Source organism: Anomalospiza imberbis, chromosome Z, assembly GCF_031753505.1.
Source record: "Anomalospiza imberbis isolate Cuckoo-Finch-1a 21T00152 chromosome Z, ASM3175350v1, whole genome shotgun sequence".
Taxonomy (NCBI): domain Eukaryota; kingdom Metazoa; phylum Chordata; class Aves; order Passeriformes; family Viduidae; genus Anomalospiza; species Anomalospiza imberbis.
In genome coordinates this window covers 62,041,837-62,064,551 of record NC_089721.1, presented here as the reverse complement: position 1 = coordinate 62,064,551, position 22,715 = coordinate 62,041,837, and the positions used below count along the sequence as shown (strand labels likewise).

Genomic DNA, 22,715 nt, shown 5'->3' with positions numbered 1-22,715 from the left:
AGACGTGACCATCTATACCTGTCTGTGCCTCCAAAAGTAGAGTTTTTGTCATTGTTTCCAGCACTCATGGTATTAAATACTTGCTGAAACCATCGAAATATTCTCTTTGCTCTTGATGTACCGAGCTGCATGTCAATTAATCCAGCAAAGGAAAGCAGAACAACCCCTGCAGCAAGCAGCTATTTATTTCCCATGACTTGCTCTCCAATTTTTCACTCATACTCAGCTGCATCAGCTTAATTTGCTGATTATTATTTTTTGTTTTATCTAGGTTTACCCTCAGCTGTTTCCTCTATCATATGCAGGATGCTAAAGGCTAAGTTTATTTCAATTTTACTCACCCTCAGACAACTATCATTTCAGTGGACACTGCTGCAGGTAAAATTGAGCTTGAATTGAAAGGCTGTTGTATTCAATGCCACGGCTCAGACATTTATGCAACCCTCTTGTTCAGTAATGGTTCTGAACAAGAACAAGAATGGTCCACTGGGCTTCTCTGTCTAGCAAAATTTGTTTTAATATTTACTTCAAAACTTCTGCCAGAATGAATTTTTCATTTAGTTTTCCCTCCAAATCATAGTTTTGTTCAGTAGTGTGACACTTGCCTAGCATGGCTCATGCCCTACTGTCTGTGTCAGGAAGTCCCTGCATAGGGAACTTGACATAGGGAGCTCTGAAGAAATACAGGTCAGCCACATTAGAATGGACATCTGGTTCTAGATCATAAGAGAAGACAGCCTTGACTTTTGAATTAGTGACACTGTTATGGGTATGCACAGTCTTTTTTCATTCACAACCAAGGACTTCAAGATCTTTGCAATACACCATTTGTGTAGAGGTTGCTGTAAGCTTAACATATGTTATGTTAGGTCACAAGCATTCTCACTGTGAGACTTCTGTACCCTACGTAAGCAGGATGCAGGGCACAAATGTAAATAAGAATTGAAGTCTTGTGGTCTGGTCATGGAAGAAGCAAGTGTGATAACTAAAAAATTTCTTTCTAAGTGGATACTTCAGTTTCGGAAACTGATCAGAAAGGATTCATAATCATTACCTTTAAAAACCATACTCAGATGGTAATTTTTTTCCTCCAAGCCTAATGTCCCTAGTTGAGGGCCATTTCCCATTTCAAGAACAAAGTGTTCACTGGTCACAGGAGATGCCAGGCACTGATGGTGTTTCTGATATGGCCACAAGATAAAGACTCTGACTGGTCTGTTCCAAGCAACCCTATGCACCCAGCAGGATGAAGCAGAGAGGTTCTTGAGGAAACATGCACCACTTCCAGAGCAGAAGGAATTCCGTTTCTGCCTAACAGCCTTGTACCTTTGATTTTTATAGTCCAATTCTTCTGAAAGTCCAAAAATAATTGACTGTGTATCCCACCTTGTACTCTGACGTGAGGAGATTTAAGAGTTATTTAGGTAGGATGTAAACATCTTCTAAGAGCCGCAAAGTGCCCTGCTTCTGTACCATACACGTATTTTCTCAGAATGATGCATTGGCTAAAGAGATTTAATCCAAGACCAGGAACTTGTTAATATGTAAAGCAGAGGGGGATAAAGAGAGCAGAGATGGGGAGGGGACACCAAGAAATAACCACAGGCCCTCAATTTGGGTGGGCTTCCACCCCAGCCAAACATTCCTCTCCTGCAAACAGGGTTGGAGAAGTTCTCCTCAGCCTGTCTGAAAGTGGCAGAACAAGGCTTTGCTGCATCTGCCCCTGTGTTGTGTGAAAAAAGGTAGTGATAGATATATTGAACACAACCCATACTGGCAACTCTGCTATTGGGAGCTCCTGGTTGTTTCATAATTCTAAGGCTGTTCCATAGGTCTAGCAAGCAATGGTCATAGTAGGCTTCCTGATTACTCAAAGAGTTTGCACTTCTGCACCTTTTCATGACACATTTGAATGCCATTCGAGCATTTCTAAACCAAGTGCATGGGATCAATTTAAAAAAAATGTAACAGTTGTGTAGTATGAACTTCTCTTCTAAGTATTTATCATCTAACACTTTTCAGAACAGTTGGTCAGTCTTACAGCAGCCTGTCAGGTTATCATGCCTGCTTTTTATAGGGGAGCTCTTTCATACTCAGGTTGACCTGATTTTGATGTACAAATCAAAATTCAGAGAGTGGCTCAAGTACTTGCAGGTAAGTGATAAGAAGCAAGAAAGATAAAAACAAACACGATACAACAAACAAGATAAAAGAAACCTCCAGGTTTTAGGCTACAGCTGATCTCTTAATTACCTTAGGTCATGTTCTGGAAAGGAGGAATATACTCTCAATATATAATTTTCTTTTCCCACCAACTTCTAGAGAAGAAAAAGCCATGTGGGGATATTGCAGAGGGATGATGGAGGTTTATCATGCTTCCATTTTTCAGGAGCTCAGTCCTGTAATGTCATCAACATATACTGCTTTTGCAAGTTCAATTTATTAAAAGCACTTTCCTGGTTGGAGCTCTTCCAGGATCAGGAATGTCCAACAAGTTTGGAGAAAGAAATGAGGCGTCTGGGGTATCCTTTGGGTCATTTATTACACTGAAGTCTTCCCTCAGAGAGGAGCTAAATAATAGCAAGGTTCAGTAAAGCAGTTCCTTATAAAGAGAGCAGAAAGGATCAAATCTGACAAAAGAGGAGAACAGCAAATGATAAAGGTTTTCAGAAGAAATATCGTGGCAGTCAAGGTACAAAGAGCTTAAAAATATTAAAGAGTGGTTGTAAAAATGAATGTATCATGCAGTTAGTACTCCTGCAAGTATGGTATAAAACCGGACAGCCTATTACTAGTGCTCTAAAGACAGTACCACTTTGCACAAGTCAGCGCACTAACTTGCCGCTTACTGTCTTCTGCCAGATACTCTGTTTTCCACTTCAGCACTGCTCCTTGACTGTATTAATCATATCCATACTGATTCTCTCCCTCTTGTCTTTTAGGCTCTATGTCCTTGTCTGATGAAGAGCCACACTGCCTCCCTCAAAGACTCATTGCCCAAGGAAACATGCAGTACTCAAGACAAGGTAGTGACTCATCTAATCCCTGCTGGTGCTGACCTGCTTTATAGGTGTTCCTATTATGTCTGTGTGGCATAACAGAGAGGAGATGCTATTGCAGAAATCCCCCAGAAGGGCCAGCACTCCTGCCCAAGTCACAGCCTAGGGTTTCAGGAGTCATCTTATCCTCCCCATTGTGAAAGACCAGCACTGCACGGCTGTTAGTTCTCTGGCCCTGGGATCACACTATTATTTTGACTTATTGATTAGAACTATAGCCCCTTTTTAGACTTTATGTCAATACTGCATGTGGCACCTGGGAGGGCACCGAGGGTCTTAAACCCAGAAATAATATTATTTCTTCTATAAAATCAACAAAAAACCCCCAAAAATATCAGAGCTGGCATCATGAAGATTGATGCAAGGTCACAGGAATGAATCCTCCTGCTGTGTACCTTGCCTAAATATGTAAGGTTAATCCAGCTGCTTTCAGTGAGGCAGAAAGGAGATTTCTTCTAGAACAAAATGGTAAGGACTTCTGTATTTTTTTAGTGCCTTCCAGCATAGATCATCTGCTAGGATCATCTGGATGTCATGAGTTCAATGCATTTCCTCTGTTAAAGGTAAACTTGGCTGTTGTAGACTGGCAGATGCTTTTTCTATTTGTGGCTGATATTGCTTGCATTCTTCTATGAACCATAATCTGTGATAAAAAATTTGTTTGGCTTTACCTCACCTTCCCCATTCTGCCCTTTTTCAGAGAGATTTAAAAAAGCATAATTTGTAGAATTCTTTAGGAAAGGTGAGCCCAAAAAGAGCCTTTACTCTCCACCACTCATTTGTATTATGAAGCACACTCAGCCCCTAAGATAGAATAAAGAAATTATAATATAGATTTTCTTTAATTATTGATCCCCTTCTTTCAGTGAGACTTCCTGTTTGTGGCACTCTATTGACTTTCATGGCACCTGAACAGCTAACAACTCTGATCGCCCTACAGTATTACCAAGGGATAAGGAAGGGCATGGATGAGTGTCTGGAGGCTGCTCTTAATTAAAAGTTTGAATGCATCCTCTTGTATCTATGTTGCAGAGGATTCCCAGAGATTTAATGATGCTTGAAGCAGTCATTGGAGAAAAATTGGGCCATATTTGAAACACCCACAACCAATGTCTCATTTATATATCACATTTACTTTTTTCCTATGAGAAAGCTGGGATTTGGCAGCTGTCAAGAGCACAAGGGCTGGGTCATTCTGTGTTTGTTAGAATCTAAGCAGTACGGATGGCACAGGCAACTGTTCTGAGCTCTGTCATGTATCCGGCATCAGTGGGGCCCTGTAGACTCTGTAGGGGATGGGCATGGACTGAAAGAGCTGTGCTAGCAGAAACATAACTGGGGCTGTTTCACAGATTGTCTGCTTTAGTGTAAGTATCTACAAGAAGCCAGTGCAGTTGGCTTTATACTGATGAAATAAACAAGTGTTCATCCACTGGTATGTGCTTTTAGAAGTCCTATAGCCTAAATGATCTAACTTATGGTTTTTCACACAGAAGTCTATGACAGGCCAGGAAATTAAAGAGGGTCAATACCCCCACTGCTGGTGTTGAAAGATGCAACAAGTTTGTGCTGCAAGTGAATGCAGTTGGGAGATATTCAGCATTACAGGTTGAGTCCTTGGCACATCCTGTGTAACTCTGAGACGCAGTTCATTATCGCTTGAAGTTAACTTCATGGGAACTATGATCCAAACCATGCACACTTAGTACTTTGACTGTAGGAGCAGAAATTCTACTATTTACTCCATCACAAAGCCATTTGTAAATTATAAGTGCACAGGTGTTAACACAGACCACAAAACTTGTGTAAGGTGGTCTGTTAGATATTTTTGAACTTGTAGAGCTTTGTCTCCTTAGACAACATATGATTCTTGTGCTTTGAGCAAAGAGGTTTGCAGATCCATGTGAGCAAATTGCCCTGAGTCACCAAATCAAAAAATTAAGAAGGAAGAGAGACAAAGGAGGAGAGTAGGCCTTACATTTCCTTGCCTGTAAACAAAGAGTGGGGAAGCAGGGAAAGAAATTTTAAAAAAGACAAGAAAAGCCAAGGCGAGATTTAGAACACTTGAAACAAAACCTCACCATTGAAAAAGATGAGTGGTGACAAAACATGATGGTTTTAACACAGTCTGCTGACCTCTCCACATACAGCCTTTCATCTTCCACTAGCCTTCAGGAGCATCCTGACCTAAGTTCTCTTAGGCATTTAGCTTCCAGCTTAGAAATATGATGGAAGAAGCATACCAAGGAAAGTAGTTCTGCTTCTGTGCTTTTTTTTCATGCTTACTTTCAAGCATGAGTTTTAGTGTTCTGTAATAATGTGTTGTCATGAAAACAGCAGTCTGCCTTAGTCTCTCTGGTATGCTCCTGGTTGCTCTTTTAGCTGTATAACAGCGTGTTCCATCTTAGGTTGCTTTGAAAGAACAAGGAGGTAAGCTGTTCCAGGATGCTGTATATTTAAACAGTAGGCTATTGCATACAAGGCAGAAGTGTCATCTAAAATGCTAGCTTTTCTGCTATGTGTGCAATATAGATACTGGTTTACCATTGGAAAAGTTGCAGAAGGACTCTCCTCTCTCTACAGCATCTGTATTCTTACCTTCTATGCTGGGAGCAGAAATGCTGAGGAAATTACTCTTGGCCTAGCACATTGCTATACCAGGTTTTGGGGCTGTCACACACACCCTACATGTGAGTGTGGGGTACATGTAGGGTCTATTATGTACAATGTATAAGGAAGCCGTGCAACTGCACTTCTGTGACATTCACAGCAGGGCTTTGTCTGTCCCCAGGTGTCTGGTGTCTGGCATATTTTAAAGGAGGTCTGTATTTCTGAGTGCCTTAGGTGAAGGAAACTCCCCTTCTTCTTCTTGCATTCCAGGCAGGCAGGCTGAGGTATTAATCTCTGGCAAGACAGGCAGCTGTGGATATGTGTATAGATGTAGCAATGTTAATTTGGGAGTTCAGAAATAAAATAATTCAGCAGCTGTTAGAGAATAAACTTTTTATGAAGTTACAGGCATATGAACTGGAAAACCTCCACTGCTCCTCCCCATGTAGTTTTAAGCCTGAGTATGTCTCCTCCATTCTAGAATGCAGCTGAATGGGCTAAAAGTTTGATCAGGAGCTTTTTAGGAGGAGTCTCTGGCCATCTCTGTTGGATGTCTTTGGCAATGCTAATGAGCGTCAGCATCTCTACTTAACCTGCTCATATCTTTCTGAAACACGGATACCACTGGAAAGTTTTGCTACCTACTATTTACCATTTGCTTGCTGTTTTTTATTGTCTCACCAATAATAAAACAAAGTTAAAAACATCCCAGATCTATTAAAAAATTTAAATCTCTTAAGTGATTTTACAGTGGTTGTCCCATATTGTAGGAACTCACCCCTGGTTGGGGTGAGCCGGAAAGGTGGAAAATCTCTCTTCCAACCCATGTCTCCAAAGAAAGACACAGTTGTCTTCAGTTGTCCAGTCTCAAGGTAGTTTATTGTTATGTTATCTAAAAGATTTCTCCCTGAGCTGCTGTGGTCCGTTCAGCAGTCAGGCAAAGGCACACTCTGACACCCAGGGGGCTGGTGCCCTCTTTTATATCGTACATTACGTATTAGATGTTTACAGTTTTTCCCCAATGCCCATCACCTATATTGAACAGTGACTTTCTACTCTAAACCAATCTGTGAGTGCCAACATCACCATGAACATGGAGGTTAGGAAGAAGAAGGAAAGAGGACAGGGCACGCCCAAGTCCCTCCATCTTAGAACTTCTGACCCCCATGTACAAAACTCAGACCCCTCTGTACAAGGCCTAAAACCCCCCTGTACAGCACTCAAAATTTCTTCCTTTCACTTTGTGACTACTTCTACTATAATATCTAAACTTTTGTGATTTCTTGTTCTTCCTGCAAGGTGGGTAAATTGTTCCATAGGTCAGGTTCAAAGCCACAGGTGTCTGTGGCTGCATTCCAGGGTCTCAAATTCTTCTGACCTGGGCCCGGAACACCCAAGAGTGTCCAACGGACATTCTGGATTCTGACACCACATAGTTCTATTTCCAAAAGCATTTTGCTTTTCTAGCAAGACTTTCATCCCAGAGAGTTCATGGTGAAAACTAAATGCTGGACCTTGTTTCATCTCATTATGTTTAGTTTCCATCTTCCTTGGGTTTTCCTTAATTCAGAAAAGCTGAAAGATGATGGATGTGATTTCTATTCCAGGGAAGTAAAATAAGAAGAACCTTTTGTTCTGACAAGAAGGTATCACAAAACCTGTATTTCATGGCACACCTGAAGGACAGGGTGCCAGCCATTCAATGAGATCTGGTTTAGATTACAGATTAGGTAGAAATTCTTTAAGGGTGATGAGGCAGAGAAGCTGTGTTCAAGGCCAGGCTGAATGGAGCTCTGGACAACTTGATCTAGTAGGAGGTGTCCCTGCTCATAGCAGGGAAGTTGGAACTAGATGGTTCCTTCCAACCCAAACCAAACCATTCTATGATTCTGTGGTTTTCTGATGATACAGCAGGTGCACTTATTACTTTTTCAAATATGAGTTTCTCTTTTATTATAATTTTTTCCCCCCAAAATCTGTATTTGTAAGAAAAAATGATGAGATAAAGAAATGTTCTTCTTTACTTGTTTCATAACATTAAGTCAGTTTTTAGGCTGTATTTTTGACACTCTTTCCACAGACAGGCTTTGAATCAGATGCACAGATGTAAAAATGCTGCATGCATATTGTCATATCTTTTGATACAACTGCTGGTCTAGTGTGATATAGTGGACAATAACCACTGCCAAGGGATATTTTACGTTTCACACATCAAATTAGAAAGCAAAGTGAAATAAGGAAAGTACTTTCCAAATTTTGCATAACTTTCTTAGATTTAATTGGATTTTCCATGGTCAAATAGGATTATATTTCATTCCCTCTCCCTTCATTTACTTGGGCTGATAAGCAGTCATAATAATGGACATAAGAATTAACATACCTCTAAGAGGAACAGAGTAGTTCTCAGAGAAATCAGCTATGCTTTCAGGCTACTTTTCAGACTACCGGTGTCATACATGCACATGAGTCAGAGCAAGAAATTACATTCATATAATTATGTTTAATCATGTCATAAAAGAGAAGGCCTCAGTGGGGTATTCTTCCTTAGCATGAGAAGAAACTGCTCTCATGTAATCTGTCTTAGGTTCTAGAGACACTTTATGCTTTACCTAAGGTTACCAGCTTGGAGTAATTAATAGACTTGCTGAAAAACAAAACCAGAGACAAATACCTGACAAATACCACTGCCTGGTAGCCTACCAAGATTTCTTCTGGGGCCTCAGAAGCAGCTTGGTGGCATCCCTAGAGGTTCTGGCTTCACAGGCTGTAACTTTGACATCTCTTTTTTCTCAGGAGCTGATTTATTTGGCACATACCGTTCTGTAGATATGCGACCTGACATTTTGCTCCCCAGCACTGGGGGGGGGCTTCCTGGCCCCAGCATTCTTGCACTTCCCTGAAGCCCTTTCCCTACCTCAGTGAGATCACAGCAGGTTGTGTGCTGTGTGGGGAATACCTGATTCCCTTCCAAGTTCAATCTCTTCACGTGGGAACAAAAGCACCCTGAGGGAAGTCACTCCACGCATGTCACACATGCTGTCTACCTGATTGGTCTTCAGTCTAGCTGGTGCTAAAACAAAACTCCAGGCCAGGAAAAGGCTTTAGTATCTTTAATGAAGAAGGAACTAATCATTATAGGAGTGCGCCATGCTCTCAAAAAAGATCTGATGAACAGAAGAGGCTTGAGGTATGGCCAGATCCAACTACAATGCCTGTTGTGGGAACAATACAAGAGGTTACAGCCATGCACCAACAGTTTTGGACAAATCCTATGAGGTAACAAAATCAGTGAAAAATCTGCTACTGAGAAGCCAGTGGAGGGCTCACTCACCCTTGCTGAAGAAAGGCCCAAAACAGAGGAAATCAGAATTGCAAACCAGAATAATGAAATTGATCTTGCAGGAGAGCAGGCAGCCCAAAGCTTCAGGAGAACCTGGTCCTTCAGCAAGTGGCCAAGGTAGCACTAGCCCAGTGCTGGAGCACCACCTGGTGATGAAATACCAGAAAAGTTTTCTGCAGATCCCAGACTGTCTGCTACAAAAATACATTGTCTCCGTGACCCAGATGCTCCTCAGGTCTCTAAACACTGACCTTTATAACACAGAAACCCATGCTCCTCTGGCTGTCTAGCAGATGTGACAAAAAATCACAGAGGAAAGTATCCCAGACTGTGGGCAAAACTAATACATATTTTTAAATAGCAGTTGAAGAAAAAATAGCCAAAAGAGGTAAATTAACATATATGTAAATTATTCTGCCATTCTACACATCATTGGTATTGGCCAAGGAAAAGGAGTGTGCACAAGAAAGAGAATCTGCCCAAATGGCATGTAGGTCCCATGACACATACTATTTTGGTAGGTTTTGACATGAATTAGTTCCCCTTTGTGTAACATTTCCTTACACTTCTGATCGCATTGGCATTGCTAGGCTTGTAAAACACTAATAAGACCTTTCTTTAAGGGACACACTTACCTGGAATCATAGGGTATGGAGCACAGCTCTGACCTGGTCTTTCCTTCTAGGATGCACTCAAGCCTTTGTTTTTCCAGTATCAGCAAAAGAAAAAAAAAAACTCAAAAGGGAAGAATATCTTTCATGTGGATGGCAGATGTATTCATTAAGCTGTTCAAAAGGCTTCTGTTCATTTTTTTGCCTTCCTTCTAGCTTGCGAATGTCACTTCCCAGAAGAGGCCTTTTGAACATAGAATTTCCGGATGCATGTGCTAGTCAGACAAAACTCCCTGGCAGGTCAGTATCTGCCTGATTGGACGTGGTTTGCAACAGTCACGGTCTAAAAATTACCTCTCTTCCCTTGACTAAGGTCCAGGCCATGTGTCCCAGCTGTGGCCACAGTGAGGTACAACTCACCTTTGCCCAAAGCTGTCCCACTGGCCCTGCTCTCTCACAGAGAAAATTCCCCATTGATCACCAATCCCTTCTGTTTCAGATTTCTATCTGAAACCATGTCGCCACTGTCAGCAGCTAAATGTTTGAAGGCACAACTCCTTGATCCCCTGCTACCAGGGAAAAAAGCTATCCCTGCAAAGAAAGTACATGTAAGAGCTACTGGCTTGTGTCTGTGCCCAAGCTCCATCCATCCATGGCTGGGAAGATGGCTGTCTGAATGATCTGTTGGGGTGAAAAAGTAGCTACTTAGAGAGCAGAACACGTACAGGAACCCATATCTCCCAACACATAGCCACCTAATGGCATGCAGTGTTGGAGAAAAGCAGCTGTGTGTTCTTTAGAGAGACTTTTTTCCAGTCTCAAGTTGACTCTGTTGCATTGCAGAGCAGTTCTTACCTAATTCTTGATCCCAGTTTAGGTTTCTTGGGCGACAGAGCAAAACTGTACTCTGACTAGTGGCAAACAAGGCTGTTCTGCATGTGTGGATATACTAGTGTTCTGGCTGTCTTGTATCATAACTACACACATGCAAAATCCAAAACACAGGCAGCTTATATTTCTCTGATGCTTCTCCCTACTGACAACTCTGTTAATATTTCTTAATGAAAAACCTCTTTATTTGGGTGAGTTTCTTATATCAGGGTTGCAGTCAGAAGGATTTCTGCAAAGCACTGGTATCTCTTTTTACTAGATATACTAGTGTATATCTTTGCTTTTGTTAAGTGATGCAGTGCTTCAGTTTCTTCTCCTTGACAGGAGGGTCAGAGCCACATTAGGTGGTCCCACTGAAGGGCAGGCAAACAGAGGCTGATGGATCCAATCCTGTATTTGAGGGATTTTTCTCATTACAACCAAAAGCGTCATATCTTGCTACATGTCCCTGTGGATTTGGCAGGAGAAGGTGGCAGGATGCAGGATGGAGAGGACACCCCACACAAACAACCAGTGACATGTAGGTCAGCAGGTGCTTGATTTCTAATTTTCTGTATCACGTTGCATGAACATAAGTTTCAGTGTAAACGCAGCATGAGGAGCATGCTCCAAGTCGGTAAGAACTGATAAGCAGAGCTGTCAGCATTGAAAGTACACCCCCATATGTCACATGCAACACAACACCACATTGGAGGCTTTAGGAATTTGATCAGCAGTTTGCTCCAGAGATGGACATCCAAACTGTTTTGCCTCGCAAGCCCCACTGGAAGCTTTTCATATTTATGTCCCCTTTGGACCCTGCTTGTTTTTTCGGTTGAAGGTGAAGGGCTCGGTGACCTCCAGAGCCCAAGCGAAGAGATGGGAAGAGAGACACTGACTGGATAATTGCATAGAAAGAAGGAAGAGTCTTAAAATTAAGCATACTCTATATCAGTAGGAGGATCCAGTGCTTTATACTGTGATGAGCCAGAGCTCTGTAAGCTGTTTCTCTGCAGAAAGGAACAGATTGGACCATGAGTCACTCTGAAAGTAGCATGATCCTTTTTTAACTCAGAGCAACAGGTCTTCCACACAGGAGTTATGACATTACTGAAGGTATATGATATAGAAAGGGCTTCATTTCTCTTCTGCTGTTCACCCCCTTCCCTGAAAGCCAGGTAGCACAATCAAATAATACAGCAGATAAACACCACTTGGTTTCTGTTTAGGGACTAAATGACACTTGTATTCCAAAGTGTAGGAAAGGAAACAAACCCAAACTCCTTTCTTACACCACTGTTGATGATTGCCTGCTGTTATGGCTCCTTTTCCCCCAGTCATGTAATTTGGTGAGCTGGAAAAAAAGATTGAATATGCAGAAGAGAGATTCCAACAATTTTTTTACTGGACACTGTAACTGTCCTGATGAATACCACACCAGATTGTTTTACATCAAGAAGCATTAATGCTTGGAAGATTTTCATCATGGACTAGACAAAACTGAAGTTTTCATGCCCATTCCTTTACTCACAGATTTGACATGTAATTTTTTTGACACTATGAGTTAACTGATCAAATTAGTGCCAGCAGCTGCAAAGTAACTTATCTTACAGAAGGGCAAATCAGAAGCCTGAGGTGGATTCAAAGGCCATTTACCAAATGTGCTTGGAAGTGGATGAAACAGAGAACTCTAACCTGAGAAGTCTATAAGATGCAGAGACTTGCCAGAATCCATAAGAAAACAAGAATTAGGAATAACCACCTGGTAGTTTTAAGACCTGTTTCCCCCTGAATTTTTTTTTTTTTTTTTTTTTTTTTTTTTTTTTTTGGTAAAAATGGCAGTAGCATGGGAACTCTAAGGAAACTGGCTTATAAGGAAAGGAGAAGTACAGATACTGCCAGTCCTCTGAAAGCACTACAGACCTGATCTGGATTAGTTATCAGTTGGTGCACTGTATGGCTTCATTGCCAGAGGGATAAGAACCTTGAGCTGGAACAGAGCAAGAAGAGAATTTAGCCACTTGGGAAACCAGACACATCTTTTACTTTGCCCTCTTTTAGTTTCCCAGCTCTCCCCAGTCCTTTGACACAGAATCAGATAGGGAAGCCACACTGGGAGATCTGAAATGCTCATCTGTTGTGAGGGAAGTACTGACTGTCTTTCCAGTTCTGGAAGTCCTCGTGTTTAAGAGTACAGCAGGGAAAGCTATTCATGCACTTTGAAATTAAAATCTTTTGAGAGAAGCTAGAGAACATAAATATAGCCAAAAAAAAAAAGGGTGATCTGTTTTATATCAACTATTTCTGGTCTCCGAACTACAAAGAAGCTGGTCAGACACTTATCCTATCCCTCTCTCCAAAATCAAAAGAAACAGACATTGCAGTGGGCAGGGTTCGGAAATCTGTGTCTCTTTTACTTTGTGGAGGTAATTCCTATTAAAAGAAGCTCACACCTATTCCAAAGAATGACAGTAGTTGCACTGGCATTCAAAGAATGTATTCAAAAAATGCACTGTTTTATAAATTGCCTTGTAGTGAGAATATAATTCAATGATATATGTGTCAAATGGACACTTAAAATGTATCTGAAGTTTTGAAAGTCACAGTCAAATCCCCTCGTGCCCACAATACAAACACATATTTTTTTGCAATTTTTTGTCATTTTTGTCTTTCCAAAGACCAAGAAGAAGCAAGATGAGCTTTATGATAGGATGTCTGGATCTTAGAAATTAAGAATTAATGTTATTTACTTTGTTGTAAGTATCTGTTTATCAAAAGAGGAAGGAATGATTCCCAACATTGTTACAAATGTGTGGCATGATCATGATGTTTATGAAGAGGTGAATGAAAGTCTTGTAGTGACATCTTCTTCCAGAGACACGGGGCAGCCTTGCTATCACATCCCAGTCATTTCCCACATGCTTTTTATGACTTCCTCAGAACACATGGGATATTCTTTTTTGACAAATGCAGATTCAAAGCAGGACTTACTGTAATGTGCATGGCAGAGGCCACAGTATTTCTTGCAGCATGGTTCAGTACAATATGTGTCCTAGTGAGAGAAGAACGATTTTCCTTTAGTTTTCCATCTTATCCCATCTGTTCTTTGAGGGTTAAGATAGGTCTTTGTGATCAACCAATCTGCCTTCCCAGGAAGGTAGGCTATATGTATTCCCCATTCTTTCTTCCTGAGCTGGTGCATTTCAGTCTGCCTGAATGGCAGTGGTTAAGATTTGTTATAAAGTTTAGTTGAACACGCCAATGATTAATTTCCATTATGGATGAAAATGTGCAAAATTTAATATTTATTTTCCTCTGTTTCACTTTCAATTATGGGACCTCCTTGTACCTCTGTCTACTAGATGCAAAAGCCATGTCCTGTTTGATTTCTTTCTAGTGGAAGTTTTGTTCTTTCAGGTCTTTTGGAACATACCTAAAAGCACTGGGAATTGTCCTTGTCCCAGCAGAAGCTGAGTTCCTCCTTACACTTACATTTTTAGAGGTGTCAACTAGGTCTTTAACCATTTAGCAGCTGACATGACAGGTTAAATCTAGATGCTTGATGTTTGATGGAGAACACCATCCACCACCATATCAAAAAACACCAGACATCTACATTATGGATGTCTGCTAACTTCCATCTCCCAAGTTCCCTCCAATTTTTTAATGTGTTAAACTCACATCAATCCAAATTAAAATAAAATAAACCTTTTGAGGGTCTAGCACAATGTTCTAGCAGGATTACATTGTTTTAAGACTTATTTCTTTATGTGGTAGTTTTCTGGTGGAAGGAGTGGCAAGGAGAATGAAGTCTCAGCATTGCTTGATGCAGAGTATAGTCTCCCACAAAATATGATAGGAAAGGGCTTGGCAAGGGGAAAGGGTCTCTGTTTAGAGCAATACTGAAGAATATCGGCAGCAGAATCCTTGTCTAGGATATGTTCATCCTCATAGTGAGCATGTCAAGGGCACGTGAGAAAATAAGCTGCCTGAACACAACCAGAAAAAGCTGGTAGCAAAGCAATCTAAAATCACTCCTTGCTTTTACCTGGTTCTTCCAGTTTCTTTCCTTTGCTGACATCTCTGCGGCCTGTGAGAAAGCCCTTCGGCATTCTTCCTTAAGCATTCCCTAAACTCACAAACTCTCTATGAAAACAGAGAGAAAAATTGCTCATTGAATTGCGGTGGTTTTTCATAAGCGTAACAAATACACTGCACCTCTTGCATGACTTCATGGGGAAAACCAATGCCCAAAGGCATGAAGAATTTGGAACAATCCCCTAACAAATATTCCAGAATTTGATCTTTTAGGACTGAACAGAGGTAGAAATACTTGCTTTTAAAAAAAAGGCACCTGACACATAAACATTAGATACAGGCCAAGTAAGGTTTGCACACAAGGGCTTCAAGAGGCCACAAAGATGTAGGCAGAAAAAATAAGTCAGCAGAGTGCAAAGTAACCTTGTCTTAGCACTGCCTGGCAGAGCAACATGAAGACTTGAGTCACTGAAATACTGAAGTACTGGCAGGCAGGAAGGAATCTGCAAGAATTCCCACGTCTCAGCCTAAAACTCAGTTAACTTTACCTCCACAGGTTTGGAGTAACTTCTGAGCATTAGTGTTTATCTCACCAAAGATAAAGCAGGAACATGAGGGAAGTGTGCAGCAGTCTTTATCCTGGAAGGAGAATGCCTCAGAGAAATGTCTACATTTTGCATACCAACTGCTATTTGGATGATCTTGAGAGATTACAGAAAATGGGGCTTTTGAATTATTTTACTACTGGAGAAGGATGGGTAAAGAGTGTCTTGGGAATAGAGTCATTAAGCAACAAATGAGGGGGGAAAGCTTGTTGCTTTTCATTAGCAATGTTAATAGCAGCATGCATTTCATCCTTTTTGGAGATGCCTTTTATACCACATATGCAGGGAGAAATTCCTGCTGTCTAGTTCTTCAGTCTTCACAGTGCAATATTATCACACTTTATCTGTTTCCGTGTCTTTGAAGCTAAAAACCAAACGTGATGTTGATGTTAATAATAATAATAACAAAAGATCCTTTGTGCCTCCTTCTTGGCTAGTACTGTGTATTTTTAATTCTGTAAGAATTTTCAAATCTATTCACCTCCAGGAAACTTATTTTTTGCTTTTCATTAAGTCTGATGTCAAGTGGTGTTACTGGGAGAAGTTATCAGCTTGGGTTGCAGAATTATCTGAAACTAAACAACAAAATTATTTTCCTCAGTAGTTGGACACAATGAAATCCAAACCAGTCTGCAGATAAACAGAGCTGTTTGATCAGCTCATTTGAATATCAGTTATAGGATTACTGAGGTTGGAAGTTTGTTACCCAGTCAGCATTGCCTCATTTACTCATTTGGTTAAGCAAGTGGTGTGGCAGGACAGTGGTGGCAAATATTTTGTCTATTCCCTTTGATTGTTGCCTAATTATTAACATAAACTGTTGGGCCAAATTAGAGAGAGCTGTGGCTAGAATTATATTTAATCTTGCTTTGCTATTGTTTCTTTAGCAAGTATTGTCAAATTTTTGCATTTCCTAAGATCCTGAGATGGTGGGTTTGCAACCAGAAGAGCTACTATATATGTGCATATAACTTGAAATGCCATAACTTCAAGTCCAACTAAAGCATATTTTTTAAAAATATGCATTATTAATGCAGTTTTCTAGATCACTAGATTCAATAAGGTCAATAAGCCATATATAGGTATGTAATATCCAAATATGCTATAACATACTGCACCTGCAGCTTTAATACAGTCTTTTCAAAAATGCATGATGCAAGAGTTTATCATCTCTCTCCTGTTTCTGTCATAGCTGCTTGCAGTACTGAGATGGATGTCCTAGTATGGAATGATGGATGAAATCTGCTGTTGAGATCATGTCACATTATGGTTTTGAGTAAACTCTCTGAGCAGCCCATCCTAAGATAAGGGGAGAGGGAAGTTTCTTGCATTGCTCCCTTGCATTGTGGAGCAGATGAAATGGCTTGCCATGCTGTGATTCTCTTGAGAACAAGCATTCTCTAGGTGACCACTTCTTTCATTTTGCAGTTGAAAGGCAAACACTATTCCTGAATAATTTTTTTGGGGGGTCTGATTACTTTGATAAATTTGTATTTTACAAAACTCTTAATTTGCAAGTGGGTAAACTATTTGTCTTACTTTTTGCTCAGTTATATTCAGGAAACAGCCATAACAGCTGGTAAAATTCTGTGATGACTACATTTCAGTCAAGATGGAAAGAGCCCTGAGCACTCAAGGTGACGATTTGGCTAAGACTGGCCAGAAATCTTAATCCTACTTGATGATCTAGATTAAAGCAAATTATTCATGTTTGGGCAGCCTCTTCTGTAGCCCTGAGAAGCCACAATTGACAATTTATTTCACCCGTTAAGTCGGTCCCAAACACTATTAGCAAGTCCTAATAACTGCTGTGAAAATTATAAATATGCTAACATTAGGAACTGGATGCTCTGTTTAGCTCTGCCACAGGCAGATTGCATTTCCTATGTATCGTTAGGAAGCCGGGAAATTGGAGCTAATGGATGGACTTTCTTCAGTTTCCCTTTTTTCTGACATCCAGTGACCGCACGATGGCACTGAGGTTACTGTCCCACCCACAAACACATCCTAAGAAGCTTTGGACTTTGATTTTAAGTGTTCTGAAAAATTGTCTGGGACACAGAATTTAGGTTATTTGTTTGCAAATGCATAAGGTTGGTTGCCTCGGCTCTTGTAGGCTCTTTACTGCCTCTGCTTTGGGCCTCCTTACAGCTACAATAAATGCTCACTGTAAATTCCACAGGTGTGCATGAAGCCTCAATCTTGTTGAGTACATGCTGCCCTGATGCACTGGTGAGTGAAGAAGATAAGGAGTCTTGATTGTTGTATACATCCCTAAGCTATGTCACTGATACTGGCTACAGAGTAATGTCAAATCTGCCAAAGCATACAATTGTCAGAGCATACAAAGTTCACACTGATTATCCAGCCATCTTAATGCCGATGGCTTCTGAAGATTTCCGATGATGAAAGCACACAAATGATAGCACAATGGTTTCAGAAACCAAAACACCCAATACCTTAAGATTTTTGTACATATTTGACCTTAAACCTTCTTATCTGACTCTGAAGATGTTCTCTTGAGACATTCAGATTTGTTTCTAGTGAAAATGCAACTAATCACTTTTTTATTATGCTGTCAGAAAGCTGGAGCCAAAAATACAGAATTGGCAGGTTTTATGTGTGCTTCATTCACTCAGTGCAGTCACTGTGGTGGTACAGCTGGAATTGGGCATGGATGTGAATCCATCCATCTAGCTGCAACAGAAAAATTTACTGGTTCCGTTTCAAACAATGTAGTGCTGACCCAGCAGGATTTTGGATGCATTTGTCCTTCTGGCCCCTCTTTAGCTGATAGTCATTGATAACTTGAACAAGTTTACCCCCCTTCTCTTAAGCTCTAGTTTGTGTTTGATTTTTATAATCTAAACAGCTTTCTGGAAGATGGCTCTTCAGACTGCTAATGGCAGTTTGATTTGCTTTTGCAGGGTGAGCCAGGGCTGGCCAGTAGTTCAAATCCTCTTGGTGCAAGGTCACAACCAAGGAGTGGGCCAGAGGAAAGCACAAGGGAGAATGGTGAGCGAAATCCCTCTTTCATGCTTGTCACACTGGCAGGGTAGTTGTCCAGGTGCAACTGCATGGCACTTGGTTGTGATGCCAGGGTGCCTCTGACAACAGCTAGCCAACGGAGCGGTCTGCAGGTGATGGTTGCTTTAGCTCTGCAGCTCTGCTGAGTGAAAGATGAAGTTAGGGTATTCAGAGTCTGAAAGGGCCAGGAGCTGGGATATCACTGTGATTAAAGTAACTAGATGCCATGTGCTTGATCCTTTTAAACTATTTTCAGAATTCTGGATTACAAGGATTGTTCTTGACTGCCCTGTTCCCTCAGACTTTCAGCAGACTAAAGGCAAATCATAATCACTTTGTGAAAGCCCACTTTGCAATATGCTGGTTTTCAGGAAGGAATTTCAGACTACATATATATATACATATATATATATATATATATATATATAAGTAATAGAAAAAAATCTGAACACCTAGGGCACCATTTTCTGGTGTCTGTCTAGATGTGTGTTTGTACACAGTAGATACACATCTAGGCACGAAACTGCATGGAAATTCTCAATGTCTCTTTCACTGCCAGTTAGTTGCATCCAAACACAGATAATAAGGAATTCAAGAAATCTTAATCTATGCACTCTTAGTTCATGACTTCAGAGATGCTACATGCTTGTTCTTGTTAAAACTGGGCATTACTTTAATACAGACAGGAAATTTTAGAGAGGAAGTTTTTTTGGTTTTGTTTTTTTTTTTTTTTTTTTTTTTTTTTTTTTTTTTTTTTTTTTGAGAGAGATTTGAGAATTGTGTGTGAAAACAAAATAGTGAGACATATAATAGGCACATGCGGCCATCATCAGGCATTGATTTGGTTTAGAGAAATAGTGGCAGTGGAATATTGAGTTTTTTAAAGTGTCTGTTATTCTGAGAATGCCATAGCCTTATTTAAAATAGATATAAACTCTGCTAGTTGTTTTTGATGTTGCAAGGATCGTAGCATTCTGCAGTCAGTCTGAACTCAAGCTTGCTAGGTATCCAATGCCTTTGAGAGCATTGTGTTCTGTGTGATATTCAAAGTGCCTGAACACAGCCTGTCCCAGTAGCTACTGAAGCTGTGTCTGATGTGATATATAGCTACACAGCACATAGCCACAGGGATGTGAATGCCCAGAGCAATCTTAACATTATTCTTATTCAAGCTAGTATGTCTTTCCACTTGATTTCCTCTTTGTTTTCTGACTGTGTCCTTTCAGGGGACACTTGCTAGCTAAACAGTTATATTTTGTCCAAAGGGCTTATATTTACATACTTTTGATTCCTGAAAAACTGTGGTGGCTCTTTGGCAATTTAAGGAAAATAAAGATTGTATACTCAGGGATTTTTGAGCATGAGGAGTGTGAAAAATGCATATTTTATGATTGGCTTTTCGCAAATATTAAATTGAATACTATATGTATTATGTTATATTGATTAGAAGTGCTGTATTAACATTTTAATAGTATGGTAAATGTAGTTTTGTAGTTAAAATAGAACGTATGTATGTGGGGTTTTTTTTTTTACTAACTCAAGCAAGAGATGAGATAATGAAGAAACTCTTCACACAGAGATGACAATGATGGGGGCCCATAAAGAATTACTGCCTCCTTATCGGAAAAGACAAACATTCTTCCACCTTCTCTCCGTCTTTATGGAACCACCAGGATTAAGGGGAAGAAGTTGACAAAAACCAGAAAAGTTCTTAATTTGCAAGGAATTTATGCATCATGTATGAGATGTATGAATATGCAACAGGCTACTGCTTTTAAAGATTATTCCTTTGTTCACAAGGCATGCTTATTGGGCTTAAGTGCCCAAGAGCATCCGGACGTCCGTAATTCTTTGCTTCTTATTGTCTTGTAATTGTCCTAACTCTAAATTTTCATTACTCTAATTGTATTACTATTTTTATAACCATTTTATTATTATTAAACTTTTAAAATTTTAAAAACCAAGTGACTGGCGTTTATAACAGGAGGAACAGTTCAGTTTTAGTGAACTGTTGACTCACATGGGTGTCTCTTTTTACAAAGCCAACTACATACAAAAAGGAAGGCTTTTTATGAATCAGGTGTTCCTTAGCTACAGTGTGGTCCTCTTCAATTCTTGATTTGAAAGGTCTGTTCCACTGTCAGAAATCTGCTGTCTCTATGAAAAATAATCCTTCCAGTTTCTATCCCCCCAAATTTGAAGAATGTTAAATTGACAATTTCTGGGGTATGCAAATGTATTTTAAAGTTCTTATATCTGCAGAAGTAAACTAAGCATGGTCTATATTTCTCTAAGTAATAAACTTGCTGCTTGTAATCAGCATGAGTGCAGGTGTGCGCATGTGTGGGTGATTGTACATTAGCTGTTGTGTCCTGCAGTAGATGTTGGTTAAGTTTTGTGTGCACAGCACCATGTAAAATGAAGCAACTGATGTCTGCATGGGAAAATGAAGCTGAATTTACATGTTCTCACATCTCCTGGGCTCTTCCTTGCGTCCGTACCTATTGTTGTAGGTGCACTGAGACAAAACAAATTGTCTGACCTTGCAAATTAGTATTTTTAAAAACAGACTTCTGAGGTGTAGATGGGAAAATGCTTAAAGCACTCATAAGCAAAATCCAGGATGGAGCCAAACTTTCCCAAACATGTCTGTACTGTGGCAGAATCTGCACCAACAAGCCAATTTATCCAAATAAGCTGAACTGGGAATGGGCAGACAAGCCTCTCCGATGCTGCCTAAGCAGCAGCCCTCTACACACAGTACCTGGGATACCAGAACAGAAAGGCTGCACTGCAGAGATGCAATAAAAGTGTATGTGGGCAGTGCCATATTGCTGTGTTTAGGTGAGGGGTGTGATGTGGTCTCTGTGCACTGCTGCACAAGCAGAGAAGGTGTGGTACAGCAAAGAGAACCCAGGCCCCTGAGGTATGTGCAAAAATGTTGCAGAACTTAAGGTATGTGCAAAAATGTTGCAGAACTTAAGTACCATGAATGATAACCAAATTTAATCCCCATCCTAAAGAAAAAAGGTGATGAACAGAAGAGGAACTGAATGCATGTTAGCAACTAATACAGCGCTGTCAAGGCTATCCTCATAGAAGCAAGCAGGAATCACCATCACTAACCCCCTTCAGTATTGTAGAAGAATTGTGACAGGTCAAGGCAAGTGATTCTTGCCCTCTACTCCTCTCTTCTGACACTTCACCTGGAGTACTATGAACTGCTCTGTGGGCCCCAGCACAAAAAGGATGCAGACATTTTAGAGTAAATCCAGAGTGGGCCACAAAGATGATCAGCTGGATGGAGGACCTTTCCTATGAGGAAAGGCTGAGACAGCTAGGGTTGTTCTGCTGGAGAAGGCCTTGGAGTGATGTTGTAGCAGCCTTCCAGTACCGGAAGGGAGCCTACAAGAAAGACGAAGAGCGACGCTTTACGAAAGCATGAAGTAATAGGAAAGGATTTATATTAGAAATTAGGAGAAATTCTTTACTAGAGTGGTGAGGCATCAGAACAGATTGCCAGAGAAGCTGCGGATGCCCCATCCCTGGCAGTATTCAAGGCCAGGCTGGATGTGGCTTTGAGTAACCTGGTGTAGTGGAAGATGTCCCCTGACCATGGCAGGGGAGTTTAAGATCCATATCTCCTTCCCACCTGTGGAAAGAGTGCGGCCATGTGCTTCCACAGGGTCTCCTGGTGCAGCTGCCACCATGTGTCATGGCTCCCAGAAATGGTATTGATGCAGCCATTTTGTATCTCTTGAGTCCCTGCTGGGCACACTTCCCCAGGACACAGACGGGGCAGTCCCTTGAGAGGCACTTACTTGTCCCCGCCATGTCTTCTCTCCCGTGACAAGTGTTGCATTAGGAACATAGAAATTTGGCAGAAGACAAACTCTGGCATTCCAGCTAGTCCAGGGAGATCAGAGGGGCTGGGTGCATCGGGGCTTCATTTCTGATTGTAAACAACTAGGCACTGTAAGTCTGGTCATGTTCAGTGAGATCCCAGGTGCAGAGATTGCGTGGGTTACACCAGAAATCCGGCCACATTAGCGATGCCAGATTCACGAATAGTGTGGTTCATGAATTCCATGCTGGAAGTTTGGTCGAGCTCAAAAAGAACTTTCACAAACACAGATGTGTTCCTACTCTGGTCAGTGACTAAGGCCTTTTCCTGGGAAAGTGAGGGAAAGCAAGCAGTTTGTCACATGGCCTGCATTTTTCACCTTTGTGTTGTTTACAAGAACAGCCTATTAACTGGTTTTGGCTTGTGAAGAGCAGATCCTGCATAGGGAAAATGGTAGCAGATTCTTTGGGGAAACTGGTAAGGTAATGATTTTTGAAACCAAGGTCGTGTTTAGAAAACACCATCAGTATCCCTTACTGACTAGTTACTACAGGTGAGTTGGAAGAATACTAAATACTCTTCTGTTAAGTCTCTTGTGATTCAGCTATATAGTGTTTTGACAGGACTTCTGTTTCTAGATATCTCTGCAATAGAAAGCAATCAATAGTAGATAATTTTTGGTTAATCTTCCCCCAAATAATGCTTTTTTTT

At 40.7% G+C, this 22,715-nt stretch overlaps 1 long non-coding RNA gene across 1 annotated transcript; it reads left to right on the top strand.

Annotated features, from left to right (window-relative positions):
* The first annotated feature begins 4,361 nt into the window (after window positions 1-4,361).
* Window positions 4,362-16,774, top strand: LOC137464516 (uncharacterized). The gene is made up of 3 exons (XR_010994264.1): window positions 4,362-4,426; window positions 16,326-16,537; window positions 16,684-16,774. It is a non-coding gene; the product is annotated as an uncharacterized lncRNA (long non-coding RNA).
* The last annotated feature ends 5,941 nt before the right edge of the window (window positions 16,775-22,715 follow it).